General features: G+C 53.7%; 17 non-coding genes across 17 annotated transcripts; all 17 read left to right on the top strand.

The window, feature by feature from the left end:
* The first annotated feature begins 352 nt into the window (after positions 1-352).
* LOC132123711 (U6 spliceosomal RNA) lies at positions 353-459 on the top strand. The gene has a single exon (XR_009426633.1). It is a non-coding gene; the product is annotated as a U6 spliceosomal RNA (small nuclear RNA).
* A 662-nt stretch (positions 460-1,121) lies between these two features.
* LOC132123700 (U6 spliceosomal RNA) lies at positions 1,122-1,228 on the top strand. Its single transcript, XR_009426622.1, has one exon. It is a non-coding gene; the product is annotated as a U6 spliceosomal RNA (small nuclear RNA).
* Positions 1,229-1,961: 733 nt separating this feature from the next.
* LOC132123642 (U6 spliceosomal RNA) lies at positions 1,962-2,068 on the top strand. The gene has a single exon (XR_009426565.1). It is a non-coding gene; the product is annotated as a U6 spliceosomal RNA (small nuclear RNA).
* Positions 2,069-2,730: 662 nt separating this feature from the next.
* LOC132123699 (U6 spliceosomal RNA) lies at positions 2,731-2,837 on the top strand. The gene has a single exon (XR_009426621.1). It is a non-coding gene; the product is annotated as a U6 spliceosomal RNA (small nuclear RNA).
* A 734-nt stretch (positions 2,838-3,571) lies between these two features.
* On the top strand, positions 3,572-3,678 carry LOC132123641 (U6 spliceosomal RNA). Its single transcript, XR_009426564.1, has one exon. It is a non-coding gene; the product is annotated as a U6 spliceosomal RNA (small nuclear RNA).
* Positions 3,679-4,407: 729 nt separating this feature from the next.
* On the top strand, positions 4,408-4,514 carry LOC132123640 (U6 spliceosomal RNA). The gene has a single exon (XR_009426563.1). It is a non-coding gene; the product is annotated as a U6 spliceosomal RNA (small nuclear RNA).
* Positions 4,515-5,247: 733 nt separating this feature from the next.
* LOC132123741 (U6 spliceosomal RNA) lies at positions 5,248-5,354 on the top strand. The gene has a single exon (XR_009426661.1). It is a non-coding gene; the product is annotated as a U6 spliceosomal RNA (small nuclear RNA).
* A 733-nt stretch (positions 5,355-6,087) lies between these two features.
* Positions 6,088-6,194, top strand: LOC132123639 (U6 spliceosomal RNA). The gene has a single exon (XR_009426562.1). It is a non-coding gene; the product is annotated as a U6 spliceosomal RNA (small nuclear RNA).
* Positions 6,195-6,927: 733 nt separating this feature from the next.
* LOC132123740 (U6 spliceosomal RNA) lies at positions 6,928-7,034 on the top strand. The gene has a single exon (XR_009426660.1). It is a non-coding gene; the product is annotated as a U6 spliceosomal RNA (small nuclear RNA).
* A 661-nt stretch (positions 7,035-7,695) lies between these two features.
* Positions 7,696-7,802, top strand: LOC132123638 (U6 spliceosomal RNA). Its single transcript, XR_009426561.1, has one exon. It is a non-coding gene; the product is annotated as a U6 spliceosomal RNA (small nuclear RNA).
* A 729-nt stretch (positions 7,803-8,531) lies between these two features.
* On the top strand, positions 8,532-8,638 carry LOC132123637 (U6 spliceosomal RNA). Its single transcript, XR_009426560.1, has one exon. It is a non-coding gene; the product is annotated as a U6 spliceosomal RNA (small nuclear RNA).
* Positions 8,639-9,371: 733 nt separating this feature from the next.
* Positions 9,372-9,478, top strand: LOC132123739 (U6 spliceosomal RNA). The gene has a single exon (XR_009426659.1). It is a non-coding gene; the product is annotated as a U6 spliceosomal RNA (small nuclear RNA).
* A 733-nt stretch (positions 9,479-10,211) lies between these two features.
* On the top strand, positions 10,212-10,318 carry LOC132123636 (U6 spliceosomal RNA). Its single transcript, XR_009426559.1, has one exon. It is a non-coding gene; the product is annotated as a U6 spliceosomal RNA (small nuclear RNA).
* A 733-nt stretch (positions 10,319-11,051) lies between these two features.
* LOC132123738 (U6 spliceosomal RNA) lies at positions 11,052-11,158 on the top strand. The gene has a single exon (XR_009426658.1). It is a non-coding gene; the product is annotated as a U6 spliceosomal RNA (small nuclear RNA).
* A 661-nt stretch (positions 11,159-11,819) lies between these two features.
* Positions 11,820-11,926, top strand: LOC132123635 (U6 spliceosomal RNA). The gene has a single exon (XR_009426558.1). It is a non-coding gene; the product is annotated as a U6 spliceosomal RNA (small nuclear RNA).
* Positions 11,927-12,497: 571 nt separating this feature from the next.
* On the top strand, positions 12,498-12,604 carry LOC132123634 (U6 spliceosomal RNA). Its single transcript, XR_009426557.1, has one exon. It is a non-coding gene; the product is annotated as a U6 spliceosomal RNA (small nuclear RNA).
* A 662-nt stretch (positions 12,605-13,266) lies between these two features.
* Positions 13,267-13,373, top strand: LOC132123633 (U6 spliceosomal RNA). The gene has a single exon (XR_009426556.1). It is a non-coding gene; the product is annotated as a U6 spliceosomal RNA (small nuclear RNA).
* Positions 13,374-13,384: the final 11 nt, after the last annotated feature.

Genomic DNA, 13,384 nt, shown 5'->3' with positions numbered 1-13,384 from the left:
ACCATCTTGTGGAGATCCAAAGTGCGTCCGGTAAGAGGCCACGCCCCCTTCAGCGCCAGTACGCCAGGTACCACCGGCAAGCGTGTACACCTGCTTCCTTATTTCCAGAGGATGCTCCTGTACATCACGGTGGAATCGGGCACGTCTAGAAATTGACGCGCTACGTTCCATTGTCCCCCAAACTCGGTGAGCAGTTGCATCAATGGAGGGATGTGCGTCCGGCCTCAGCACCGACGCGGTCCGTGCGGCACGTTATGCGATGGGATGAGATGGCTCACTGGGCCCTGACCAGCTCTGTGAGAGCTCGCGGGGACCCGAGGGCTAAAGATACCTCGAGCGAGCCAGCTGTTCTGTGCTCGCCATGGCGGCACATATACTACAATTGGATCGATACAGAGAAGATTAGCATGGCCCCTGCGAAAGGATGACACGCAAATCCGTGAAGCGCTCCATCTTTTATTTGATTGCGATATCCGTGCCCCTCTACTCTATCAGCCCTCGTGCGGTGAATAATCATAGGAGTCTCAGCGTGGGAGGCGTTTTGACGTAAAATCACTCACCATCTCCTCTGTCTTAGAGATGTTCAGTTGCAGCCCCGCTCCGTCACACCATGTGATGAACTCATGAGATGTACGTGGCCATCGTCAGACTCGGAGCTTGAGAGCAGGGAGAAGAGAACCGTGTCACCTGCTCATTTAACAACATTATAATTAGCCGGAGAACTTCCACGCTCATGTGTAGGAAGTAAGAAGAGAATCCCTGACCATACACCATCTTGTGGAGATCCAAAGTGCGTCCGGTAAGAGGCAACGACCCCTTCAGCGCCAGTACGCCAGGTACCACCGGCAAGCGTGTACACCTGCTTCCTTATTTCCAGAGGATGCTCCTGTACATCACGGTGGAATCGGGCACGTCTAGAAATTGACGCGCTACGTTCCACTGTCCCCCAAACTCGGTGAGCAGTTGCATCAATGGAGGGATGTGCGTCCGGCCTCAGCACCGACGCGGTCCGTGCGGCACGGTATGCGATGGGATGAGATGGCTCACTGGGCCCTGACCAGCTCTGTGAGAGCTCGCGGGGACCCGAGGGGTAAAGATACCTCGAGCGAGCCAGCTGTTCTGTGCTTGCCACGGCGGCACATATACTAAAATTGGATCGATACAGAGAAGATTAGCATGGCCCCTGCGAAAGGATGACACGCAAATCCGTGAAGCGCTCCATCTTTTATTTGATTGCGAAATCCGTGCCGCTCTACTCTATCAGCCCTCGTGCGGTGAATAATCATAGGAGTCTCAGCGTGGGAGGCGTTTTGACGTAAAATCTCTCACCATCTCCTCTTTCTTAGAGATGTACAGTTGCAGCCCCGCTCCGTTACACTATGTGATGAACTCATGAGAAGTACGTGGCCATCGTCAGACTCGGAGCTTGAGAGCAGGGAGAGGAGAAGCGTGTCACCTGCTCATTTAACAACATTATAATTAGCCGGAGAACTTCCACGCTCATGTGTAGGAAGTAAGAAGAGAATCCCTGACCATACACCATCTTGTGGAGATCCAAAGTGCGTCCGGTAAGACTCCCTTCACCCTGAGCCTTTGCTGTCCAGCCCTTCTTTACTGCCCACTCTTCTTTCTTAAAAAAATGTAGAGGCCACGCCCCCTTCAGCGCCAGTACGCCAGGTACCACCGGCAAGCGTGTACACCTGCTTCCTCATGTCCAGAGGATGCTCCTGTACATCACGGTGGAATCGGGCACGTCTAAAAAAAGACGCGCTACGTTCCCCTGTCCCCCAAACTCGGTGAGCGGTTGCATCAATGGAGGGATGCGCGTCCGGCCTCATCACCGACGCGGTCCGTGCGGCACGGTATGCGATGGGATGAGATGGCTCACTGGGCCCTTACCAGCTCTGTGAGAGCTCGCGGGGACCCGAGGGTAAAGATACCTCGAGCAAGCTAGCTGTTCTGTGCTCGCCACGGCGGCACATATACTAAAATTGGATCGATACAGAGAAGATTAGCATGGCCCCTGCGAAAGGATGACACGCAAATCCGTGAAGCGCTCCATCTTTTATTTGATTGCGAAATCCGTGCCGCTCTACTCTATCAGCCCTCGTGCGGTGAATAATCATAGGAGTCTCAGCGTGGGAGGCGTTTTGACGTAAAATCACTCACCATCTCCTCTGTCTTAGAGATGTTCAGTTGCAGCCCCGCTCCGTCACACCATGTGATGAACTCATGAGATGTACGTGGCCATCGTCAGACTCGGAGCTTGAGAGCAGGGAGAGGAGAACCGTGTCACCTGCTCATTTAACAACATTATAATTAGCCGGAGAACTTCCACGCTCATGTGTAGGAAGTAAGAAGAGAATCCCTGACCATACACCATCTTGTGGAGATCCAAAGTGCGTCCGGTAAGAGGCCACGCCCCCTTCAGCGCCAGTACGCCAGGTACCACCGGCAAGCGTGTACACCTGCTTCCTTATTTCCAGAGGATGCTCCTGTACATCACGGTGGAATCGGGCACGTCTAGAAATTGACGCGCTACGTTCCACTGTCCCCCAAACTCGGTGAGCAGTTGCATCAATGGAGGGATGTGCGTCCGGCCTCAGCACCGACGCGGTCCGTGCGGCACGGTATGCGATGGGATGAGATGGCTCACTGGGCCCTGACCAGCTCTGTGAGAGCTCGCGGGGACCCGAGGGGTAAAGATACCTCGAGCGAGCCAGCCGTTCTGTGCTTGCCACGGCGGCACATATACTAAAATTGGATCGATACAGAGAAGATTAGCATGGCCCCTGCGAAAGGATGACACGCAAATCCGTGAAGCGCTCCATCTTTTATTTGATTGCGATATCCGTGCCCCGTCTACTCTATCAGCCCTCGTGCGGTGAATAATCATAGGAGTCTCAGCGTGGGAGGCGTTTTGACGTAAAATCTCTCATCATCTCCTCTTTCTTAGAGATGTACAGTTGCAGCCCCGCTCCGTTACACCATGTGATGAACTCATGAGAAGTACGTGGCCATCGTCAGACTCGGAGCTTGAGAGCAGGGAGAGGAGAACCGTGTCACCTGCTCTTTTAACAACATTATAATTAGCCGGAGAACTTCCACGCTCATGTGTAGGAAGTAAGAAGAGAATCCCTGACCATACACCATCTTGTGGAGATCCAAAGTGCGTCCGGTAAGACTCCCTTCACCCTGAGCCTTTGCTGTCCAGCCCTTCTTTACTGCCCACTCTTCTTTCTTAAAAAAATGTAGAGGCCACGCCCCCTTCAGCGCCAGTACGCCAGGTACCACCGGCAAGCGTGTACACCTGCTTCCTCATGTCCAGAGGATGCTCCTGTACATCACGGTGGAATCGGGCACGTCTAAAAAAAGACGCGCTACGTTCCCCTGTCCCCCAAACTCGGTGAGCGGTTGCATCAATGGAGGGATGCGCGTCCGGCCTCATCACCGACGCGGTCCGTGCGGCACGGTATGCGATGGGATGAGATGGCTCACTGGGCCCTTACCAGCTCTGTGAGAGCTCGCGGGGACCCGAGGGTAAAGATATCTCGAGCGAGCTAGCTGTTCTGTGCTCGCCACGGCGGCACATATACTAAAATTGGATCGATACAGAGAAGATTAGCATGGCCCCTGCGAAAGGATGACACGCAAATCCGTGAAGCGCTCCATCTTTTATTTGATTGCGAAATCCGTGCCGCTCTACTCTATCAGCCCTCGTGCGGTGAATAATCATAGGAGTCTCAGCGTGGGAGGCGTTTTGACGTAAAATCACTCACCATCTCCTCTGTCTTAGAGATGTTCAGTTGCAGCCCCGCTCCGTCACACCATGTGATGAACTAGATGTACGTGGCCATCGTCAGACTCGGAGCTTGAGAGCAGGGAGAGGAGAACCGTGTCACCTGCTCATTTAACAACATTATAATTAGCCGGAGAACTTCCACGCTCATGTGTAGGAAGTAAGAAGAGAATCCCTGACCATACACCATCTTGTGGAGATCCAAAGTGCGTCCGGTAAGACTCCCTTCACCCTGAGCCTTTGCTGTCCAGCCCTTCTTTACTGCCCACTCTTCTTTCTTAAAAAAATGTAGAGGCCACGCCCCCTTCAGCGCCAGTACGCCAGGTACCACCGGCAAGCGTGTACACCTGCTTCCTCATGTCCAGAGGATGCTCCTGTACATCACGGTGGAATCGGGCACGTCTAAAAAAAGACGCGCTACGTTCCCCTGTCCCCCAAACTCGGTGAGCGGTTGCATCAATGGAGGGATGCGCGTCCGGCCTCATCACCGACGCGGTCCGTGCGGCACGGTATGCGATGGGATGAGATGGCTCACTGGGCCCTTACCAGCTCTGTGAGAGCTCGCGGGGACCCGAGGGTAAAGATACCTCGAGCGAGCTAGCTGTTCTGTGCTCGCCACGGCGGCACATATACTAAAATTGGATCGATACAGAGAAGATTAGCATGGCCCCTGCGAAAGGATGACACGCAAATCCGTGAAGCGCTCCATCTTTTATTTGATTGCGAAATCCGTGCCGCTCTACTCTATCAGCCCTCGTGCGGTGAATAATCATAGGAGTCTCAGCGTGGGAGGCGTTTTGACGTAAAATCACTCACCATCTCCTCTGTCTTAGAGATGTTCAGTTGCAGCCCCGCTCCGTCACACCATGTGATGAACTCATGAGCTGTACGTGGCCATCGTCAGACTCGGAGCTTGAGAGCAGGGAGAGGAGAACCGTGTCACCTGCTCATTTAACAACATTATAATTAGCCGGAGAACTTCCACGCTCATGTGTAGGAAGTAAGAAGAGAATCCCTGACCATACACCATCTTGTGGAGATCCAAAGTGCGTCCGGTAAGACTCCCTTCACCCTGAGCCTTTGCTGTCCAGCCCTTCTTTACTGCCCACTCTTCTTTCTTAAAAAAATGTAGAGGCCACGCCCCCTTCAGCGCCAGTACGCCAGGTACCACCGGCAAGCGTGTACACCTGCTTCCTCATGTCCAGAGGATGCTCCTGTACATCACGGTGGAATCGGGCACGTCTAAAAAAAGACGCGCTACGTTCCCCTGTCCCCCAAACTCGGTGAGCGGTTGCATCAATGGAGGGATGCGCGTCCGGCCTCATCACCGACGCGGTCCGTGCGGCACGGTATGCGATGGGATGAGATGGCTCACTGGGCCCTTACCAGCTCTGTGAGAGCTCGCGGGGACCCGAGGGTAAAGATACCTCGAGCGAGCTAGCTGTTTTGTGCTCGCCATGGCGGCACATATACTAAAATTGGATCGATACAGAGAAGATTAGCATGGCCCCTGCGAAAGGATGACACGCAAATCCGTGAAGCGCTCCATCTTTTATTTGATTGCGAAATCCGTGCCGCTCTACTCTATCAGCCCTCGTGCGGTGAATAATCATAGGAGTCTCAGCGTGGGAGGCGTTTTGACGTAAAATCACTCACCATCTCCTCTGTCTTAGAGATGTTCAGTTGCAGCCCCGCTCCGTCACACCATGTGATGAACTCATGAGATGTACGTGGCCATCGTCAGACTCGGAGCTTGAGAGCAGGGAGAGGAGAACCGTGTCACCTGCTCATTTAACAACATTATAATTAGCCGGAGAACTTCCACGCTCATGTGTAGGAAGTAAGAAGAGAATCCCTGACCATACACCATCTTGTGGAGATCCAAAGTGCGTCCGGTAAGACTCCCTTCACCCTGAGCCTTTGCTGTCCAGCCCTTCTTTACTGCCCACTCTTCTTTCTTAAAAAAATGTAGAGGCCACGCCCCCTTCAGCGCCAGTACGCCAGGTACCACCGGCAAGCGTGTACACCTGCTTCCTCATGTCCAGAGGATGCTCCTGTACATCACGGTGGAATCGGGCACGTCTAAAAAAAGACGCGCTACGTTCCCCTGTCCCCCAAACTCGGTGAGCGGTTGCATCAATGGAGGGATGCGCGTCCGGCCTCATCACCGACGCGGTCCGTGCGGCACGGTATGCGATGGGATGAGATGGCTCACTGGGCCCTTACCAGCTCTGTGAGAGCTCGCGGGGACCCGAGGGTAAAGATACCTCGAGCGAGCTAGCTGTTCTGTGCTCGCCACGGCGGCACATATACTAAAATTGGATCGATACAGAGAAGATTAGCATGGCCCCTGCGAAAGGATGACACGCAAATCCGTGAAGCGCTCCATCTTTTATTTGATTGCGAAATCCGTGCCGCTCTACTCTATCAGCCCTCGTGCGGTGAATAATCATAGGAGTCTCAGCGTGGGAGGCGTTTTGACGTAAAATCACTCACCATCTCCTCTGTCTTAGAGATGTTCAGTTGCAGCCCCGCTCCGTCACACCATGTGATGAACTCATGAGCTGTACGTGGCCATCGTCAGACTCGGAGCTTGAGAGCAGGGAGAGGAGAACCGTGTCACCTGCTCATTTAACAACATTATAATTAGCCGGAGAACTTCCACGCTCATGTGTAGGAAGTAAGAAGAGAATCCCTGACCATACACCATCTTGTGGAGATCCAAAGTGCGTCCGGTAAGACTCCCTTCACCCTGAGCCTTTGCTGTCCAGCCCTTCTTTACTGCCCACTCTTCTTTCTTAAAAAAATGTAGAGGCCACGCCCCCTTCAGCGCCAGTACGCCAGGTACCACCGGCAAGCGTGTACACCTGCTTCCTCATGTCCAGAGGATGCTCCTGTACATCACGGTGGAATCGGGCACGTCTAAAAAAAGACGCGCTACGTTCCCCTGTCCCCCAAACTCGGTGAGCGGTTGCATCAATGGAGGGATGCGCGTCCGGCCTCATCACCGACGCGGTCCGTGCGGCACGGTATGCGATGGGATGAGATGGCTCACTGGGCCCTTACCAGCTCTGTGAGAGCTCGCGGGGACCCGAGGGTAAAGATACCTCGAGCGAGCTAGCTGTTCTGTGCTCGCCATGGCGGCACATATACTAAAATTGGATCGATACAGAGAAGATTAGCATGGCCCCTGCGAAAGGATGACACGCAAATCCGTGAAGCGCTCCATCTTTTATTTGATTGCGAAATCCGTGCCGCTCTACTCTATCAGCCCTCGTGCGGTGAATAATCATAGGAGTCTCAGCGTGGGAGGCGTTTTGACGTAAAATCACTCACCATCTCCTCTGTCTTAGAGATGTTCAGTTGCAGCCCCGCTCCGTCACACCATGTGATGAACTCATGAGATGTACGTGGCCATCGTCAGACTCGGAGCTTGAGAGCAGGGAGAGGAGAACCGTGTCACCTGCTCATTTAACAACATTATAATTAGCCGGAGAACTTCCACGCTCATGTGTAGGAAGTAAGAAGAGAATCCCTGACCATACACCATCTTGTGGAGATCCAAAGTGCGTCCGGTAAGAGGCCACGCCCCCTTCAGCGCCAGTACGCCAGGTACCACCGGCAAGCGTGTACACCTGCTTCCTCATGTCCAGAGGATGCTCCTGTACATCACGGTGGAATCGGGCACGTCTAAAAAAAGACGCGCTACGTTCCCCTGTCCCCCAAACTCGGTGAGCGGTTGCATCAATGGAGGGATGCGCGTCCGGCCTCATCACCGACGCGGTCCGTGCGGCACGGTATGCGATGGGATGAGATGGCTCACTGGGCCCTTACCAGCTCTGTGAGAGCTCGCGGGGACCCGAGGGTAAAGATACCTCGAGCGAGCTAGCTGTTCTGTGCTCGCCACGGCGGCACATATACTAAAATTGGATCGATACAGAGAAGATTAGCATGGCCCCTGCGAAAGGATGACACGCAAATCCGTGAAGCGCTCCATCTTTTATTTGATTGCGAAATCCGTGCCGCTCTACTCTATCAGCCCTCGTGCGGTGAATAATCATAGGAGTCTCAGCGTGGGAGGCGTTTTGACGTAAAATCACTCACCATCTCCTCTGTCTTAGAGATGTTCAGTTGCAGCCCCGCTCCGTCACACCATGTGATGAACTAGATGTACGTGGCCATCGTCAGACTCGGAGCTTGAGAGCAGGGAGAGGAGAACCGTGTCACCTGCTCATTTAACAACATTATAATTAGCCGGAGAACTTCCACGCTCATGTGTAGGAAGTAAGAAGAGAATCCCTGACCATACACCATCTTGTGGAGATCCAAAGTGCGTCCGGTAAGACTCCCTTCACCCTGAGCCTTTGCTGTCCAGCCCTTCTTTACTGCCCACTCTTCTTTCTTAAAAAAATGTAGAGGCCACGCCCCCTTCAGCGCCAGTACGCCAGGTACCACCGGCAAGCGTGTACACCTGCTTCCTCATGTCCAGAGGATGCTCCTGTACATCACGGTGGAATCGGGCACGTCTAAAAAAAGACGCGCTACGTTCCCCTGTCCCCCAAACTCGGTGAGCGGTTGCATCAATGGAGGGATGCGCGTCCGGCCTCATCACCGACGCGGTCCGTGCGGCACGGTATGCGATGGGATGAGATGGCTCACTGGGCCCTTACCAGCTCTGTGAGAGCTCGCGGGGACCCGAGGGTAAAGATACCTCGAGCGAGCTAGCTGTTCTGTGCTCGCCACGGCGGCACATATACTAAAATTGGATCGATACAGAGAAGATTAGCATGGCCCCTGCGAAAGGATGACACGCAAATCCGTGAAGCGCTCCATCTTTTATTTGATTGCGAAATCCGTGCCGCTCTACTCTATCAGCCCTCGTGCGGTGAATAATCATAGGAGTCTCAGCGTGGGAGGCGTTTTGACGTAAAATCACTCACCATCTCCTCTGTCTTAGAGATGTTCAGTTGCAGCCCCGCTCCGTCACACCATGTGATGAACTCATGAGCTGTACGTGGCCATCGTCAGACTCGGAGCTTGAGAGCAGGGAGAGGAGAACCGTGTCACCTGCTCATTTAACAACATTATAATTAGCCGGAGAACTTCCACGCTCATGTGTAGGAAGTAAGAAGAGAATCCCTGACCATACACCATCTTGTGGAGATCCAAAGTGCGTCCGGTAAGACTCCCTTCACCCTGAGCCTTTGCTGTCCAGCCCTTCTTTACTGCCCACTCTTCTTTCTTAAAAAAATGTAGAGGCCACGCCCCCTTCAGCGCCAGTACGCCAGGTACCACCGGCAAGCGTGTACACCTGCTTCCTCATGTCCAGAGGATGCTCCTGTACATCACGGTGGAATCGGGCACGTCTAAAAAAAGACGCGCTACGTTCCCCTGTCCCCCAAACTCGGTGAGCGGTTGCATCAATGGAGGGATGCGCGTCCGGCCTCATCACCGACGCGGTCCGTGCGGCACGGTATGCGATGGGATGAGATGGCTCACTGGGCCCTTACCAGCTCTGTGAGAGCTCGCGGGGACCCGAGGGTAAAGATACCTCGAGCGAGCTAGCTGTTTTGTGCTCGCCATGGCGGCACATATACTAAAATTGGATCGATACAGAGAAGATTAGCATGGCCCCTGCGAAAGGATGACACGCAAATCCGTGAAGCGCTCCATCTTTTATTTGATTGCGAAATCCGTGCCGCTCTACTCTATCAGCCCTCGTGCGGTGAATAATCATAGGAGTCTCAGCGTGGGAGGCGTTTTGACGTAAAATCACTCACCATCTCCTCTGTCTTAGAGATGTTCAGTTGCAGCCCCGCTCCGTCACACCATGTGATGAACTCATGAGATGTACGTGGCCATCGTCAGACTCGGAGCTTGAGAGCAGGGAGAGGAGAACCGTGTCACCTGCTCATTTAACAACATTATAATTAGCCGGAGAACTTCCACGCTCATGTGTAGGAAGTAAGAAGAGAATCCCTGACCATACACCATCTTGTGGAGATCCAAAGTGCGTCCGGTAAGACTCCCTTCACCCTGAGCCTTTGCTGTCCAGCCCTTCTTTACTGCCCACTCTTCTTTCTTAAAAAAATGTAGAGGCCACGCCCCCTTCAGCGCCAGTACGCCAGGTACCACCGGCAAGCGTGTACACCTGCTTCCTCATGTCCAGAGGATGCTCCTGTACATCACGGTGGAATCGGGCACGTCTAAAAAAAGACGCGCTACGTTCCCCTGTCCCCCAAACTCGGTGAGCGGTTGCATCAATGGAGGGATGCGCGTCCGGCCTCATCACCGACGCGGTCCGTGCGGCACGGTATGCGATGGGATGAGATGGCTCACTGGGCCCTTACCAGCTCTGTGAGAGCTCGCGGGGACCCGAGGGTAAAGATACCTCGAGCGAGCTAGCTGTTCTGTGCTCGCCACGGCGGCACATATACTAAAATTGGATCGATACAGAGAAGATTAGCATGGCCCCTGCGAAAGGATGACACGCAAATCCGTGAAGCGCTCCATCTTTTATTTGATTGCGAAATCCGTGCCGCTCTACTCTATCAGCCCTCGTGCGGTGAATAATCATAGGAGTCTCAGCGTGGGAGGCGTTTTGACGTAAAATCACTCACCATCTCCTCTGTCTTAGAGATGTTCAGTTGCAGCCCCGCTCCGTCACACCATGTGATGAACTCATGAGCTGTACGTGGCCATCGTCAGACTCGGAGCTTGAGAGCAGGGAGAGGAGAACCGTGTCACCTGCTCATTTAACAACATTATAATTAGCCGGAGAACTTCCACGCTCATGTGTAGGAAGTAAGAAGAGAATCCCTGACCATACACCATCTTGTGGAGATCCAAAGTGCGTCCGGTAAGACTCCCTTCACCCTGAGCCTTTGCTGTCCAGCCCTTCTTTACTGCCCACTCTTCTTTCTTAAAAAAATGTAGAGGCCACGCCCCCTTCAGCGCCAGTACGCCAGGTACCACCGGCAAGCGTGTACACCTGCTTCCTCATGTCCAGAGGATGCTCCTGTACATCACGGTGGAATCGGGCACGTCTAAAAAAAGACGCGCTACGTTCCCCTGTCCCCCAAACTCGGTGAGCGGTTGCATCAATGGAGGGATGCGCGTCCGGCCTCATCACCGACGCGGTCCGTGCGGCACGGTATGCGATGGGATGAGATGGCTCACTGGGCCCTTACCAGCTCTGTGAGAGCTCGCGGGGACCCGAGGTTAAAGATACCTCGAGCGAGCTAGCTGTTCTGTGCTCGCCATGGCGGCACATATACTAAAATTGGATCGATACAGAGAAGATTAGCATGGCCCCTGCGAAAGGATGACACGCAAATCCGTGAAGCGCTCCATCTTTTATTTGATTGCGAAATCCGTGCCGCTCTACTCTATCAGCCCTCGTGCGGTGAATAATCATAGGAGTCTCAGCGTGGGAGGCGTTTTGACGTAAAATCACTCACCATCTCCTCTGTCTTAGAGATGTTCAGTTGCAGCCCCGCTCCGTCACACCATGTGATGAACTCATGAGATGTACGTGGCCATCGTCAGACTCGGAGCTTGAGAGCAGGGAGAGGAGAACCGTGTCACCTGCTCATTTAACAACATTATAATTAGCCGGAGAACTTCCACGCTCATGTGTAGGAAGTAAGAAGAGAATCCCTGACCATACACCATCTTGTGGAGATCCAAAGTGCGTCCGGTAAGAGGCCACGCCCCCTTCAGCGCCAGTACGCCAGGTACCACCGGCAAGCGTGTACACCTGCTTCCTCATGTCCAGAGGATGCTCCTGTACATCACGGTGGAATCGGGCACGTCTAAAAAAAGACGCGCTACGTTCCCCTGTCCCCCAAACTCGGTGAGCGGTTGCATCAATGGAGGGATGCGCGTCCGGCCTCATCACCGACGCGGTCCGTGCGGCACGGTATGCGATGGGATGAGATGGCTCACTGGGCCCTTACCAGCTCTGTGAGAGCTCGCGGGGACCCGAGGGTAAAGATACCTCGAGCGAGCTAGCTGTTCTGTGCTCGCCACGGCGGCACATATACTAAAATTGGATCGATACAGAGAAGATTAGCATGGCCCCTGCGAAAGGATGACACGCAAATCCGTGAAGCGCTCCATCTTTTATTTGATTGCGAAATCCGTGCCGCTCTACTCTATCAGCCCTCGTGCGGTGAATAATCATAGGAGTCTCAGCGTGGGAGGCGTTTTGACGTAAAATCACTCACCATCTCCTCTGTCTTAGAGATGTTCAGTTGCAGCCCCGCTCCGTCACACCATGTGATGAACTCATGAGATGTACGTGGCCATCGTCAGACTCGGAGCTTGAGAGCAGGGAGAGGAGAACCGTGTCACCTGCTCATTTAACAACATTATAATTAGCCGGAGAACTTCCACGCTCATGTGTAGGAAGTAAGAAGAGAATCCCTGACCATACACCATCTTGTGGAGATCCAAAGTGCGTCCGGTAAGACTCCCTTCACCCTGAGCCTTTGCTGTCCAGCCCATCTTTACTGCCCACTCTTCTTTCTTAAAAAAATGTTGCATCAATGGAGGGATGCGCGTCCGGCCTCATCACCGACGCGGTCCGTGCGGCACGGTATGCGATGGGATGAGATGGCTCACTGGGCCCTTACCAGCTCTGTGAGAGCTCGCGGGGACCCGAGGGTAAAGATACCTCGAGCGAGCTAGCTGTTCTGTGCTCGCCACGGCGGCACATATACTAAAATTGGATCGATACAGAGAAGATTAGCATGGCCCCTGCGAAAGGATGACACGCAAATCCGTGAAGCGCTCCATCTTTTATTTGATTGCGAAATCCGTGCCGCTCTACTCTATCAGCCCTCGTGCGGTGAATAATCATAGGAGTCTCAGCGTGGGAGGCGTTTTGACGTAAAATCACTCACCATCTCCTCTGTCTTAGAGATGTTCAGTTGCAGCCCCGCTCCGTCACACCATGTGATGAACTCATGAGATGTACGTGACCATCGTCAGACTCGGAGCTTGAGAGCAGGGAGAGGAGAACCGTGTCACCTGCTCATTTAACAACATTATAATTAGCCGGAGAACTTCCACGCTCATGTGTAGGAAGTAAGAAGAGAATCCCTGACCATACACCATCTTGTGGAGATCCAAAGTGCGTCCTGTAAGAGGCCACGCCCCCTTCAGCGCCAGTACGCCAGGTACCACCGGCAAGCGTGTACACCTGCTTCCTTATTTCCAGAGGATGCTCCTGTACATCACGGTGGAATCGGGCACGTCTAGAAATTGACGCGCTACGTTCCACTGTCCCCCAAACTCGGTGAGCAGTTGCATCAATGGAGGGATGTGCGTCCGGCCTCAGCACCGACGCGGTCCGTGCGGCACGTTATGCGATGGGATGAGATGGCTCACTGGGCCCTGACCAGCTCTGTGAGAGCTCGCGGGGACCCGAGGGCTAAAGATACCTCGAGCGAGCCAGCTGTTCTGTGCTCGCCACGGCGGCACATATACTAAAATTGGATCGATACAGAGAAGATTAGCATGGCCCCTGCGAAAGGATGACACGCAAATCCGTGAAGCGCTCCATCTTTTATTTGATTGCGA

The sequence above is a fragment of the Carassius carassius genome, chromosome 41, assembly GCF_963082965.1.
Source record: "Carassius carassius chromosome 41, fCarCar2.1, whole genome shotgun sequence".
NCBI classification, from domain to species: Eukaryota; Metazoa; Chordata; class Actinopteri; order Cypriniformes; family Cyprinidae; genus Carassius; species Carassius carassius.
Note: the sequence above shows the minus strand (reverse complement) of the source record. Positions and strands in the feature narration are given on the sequence as shown.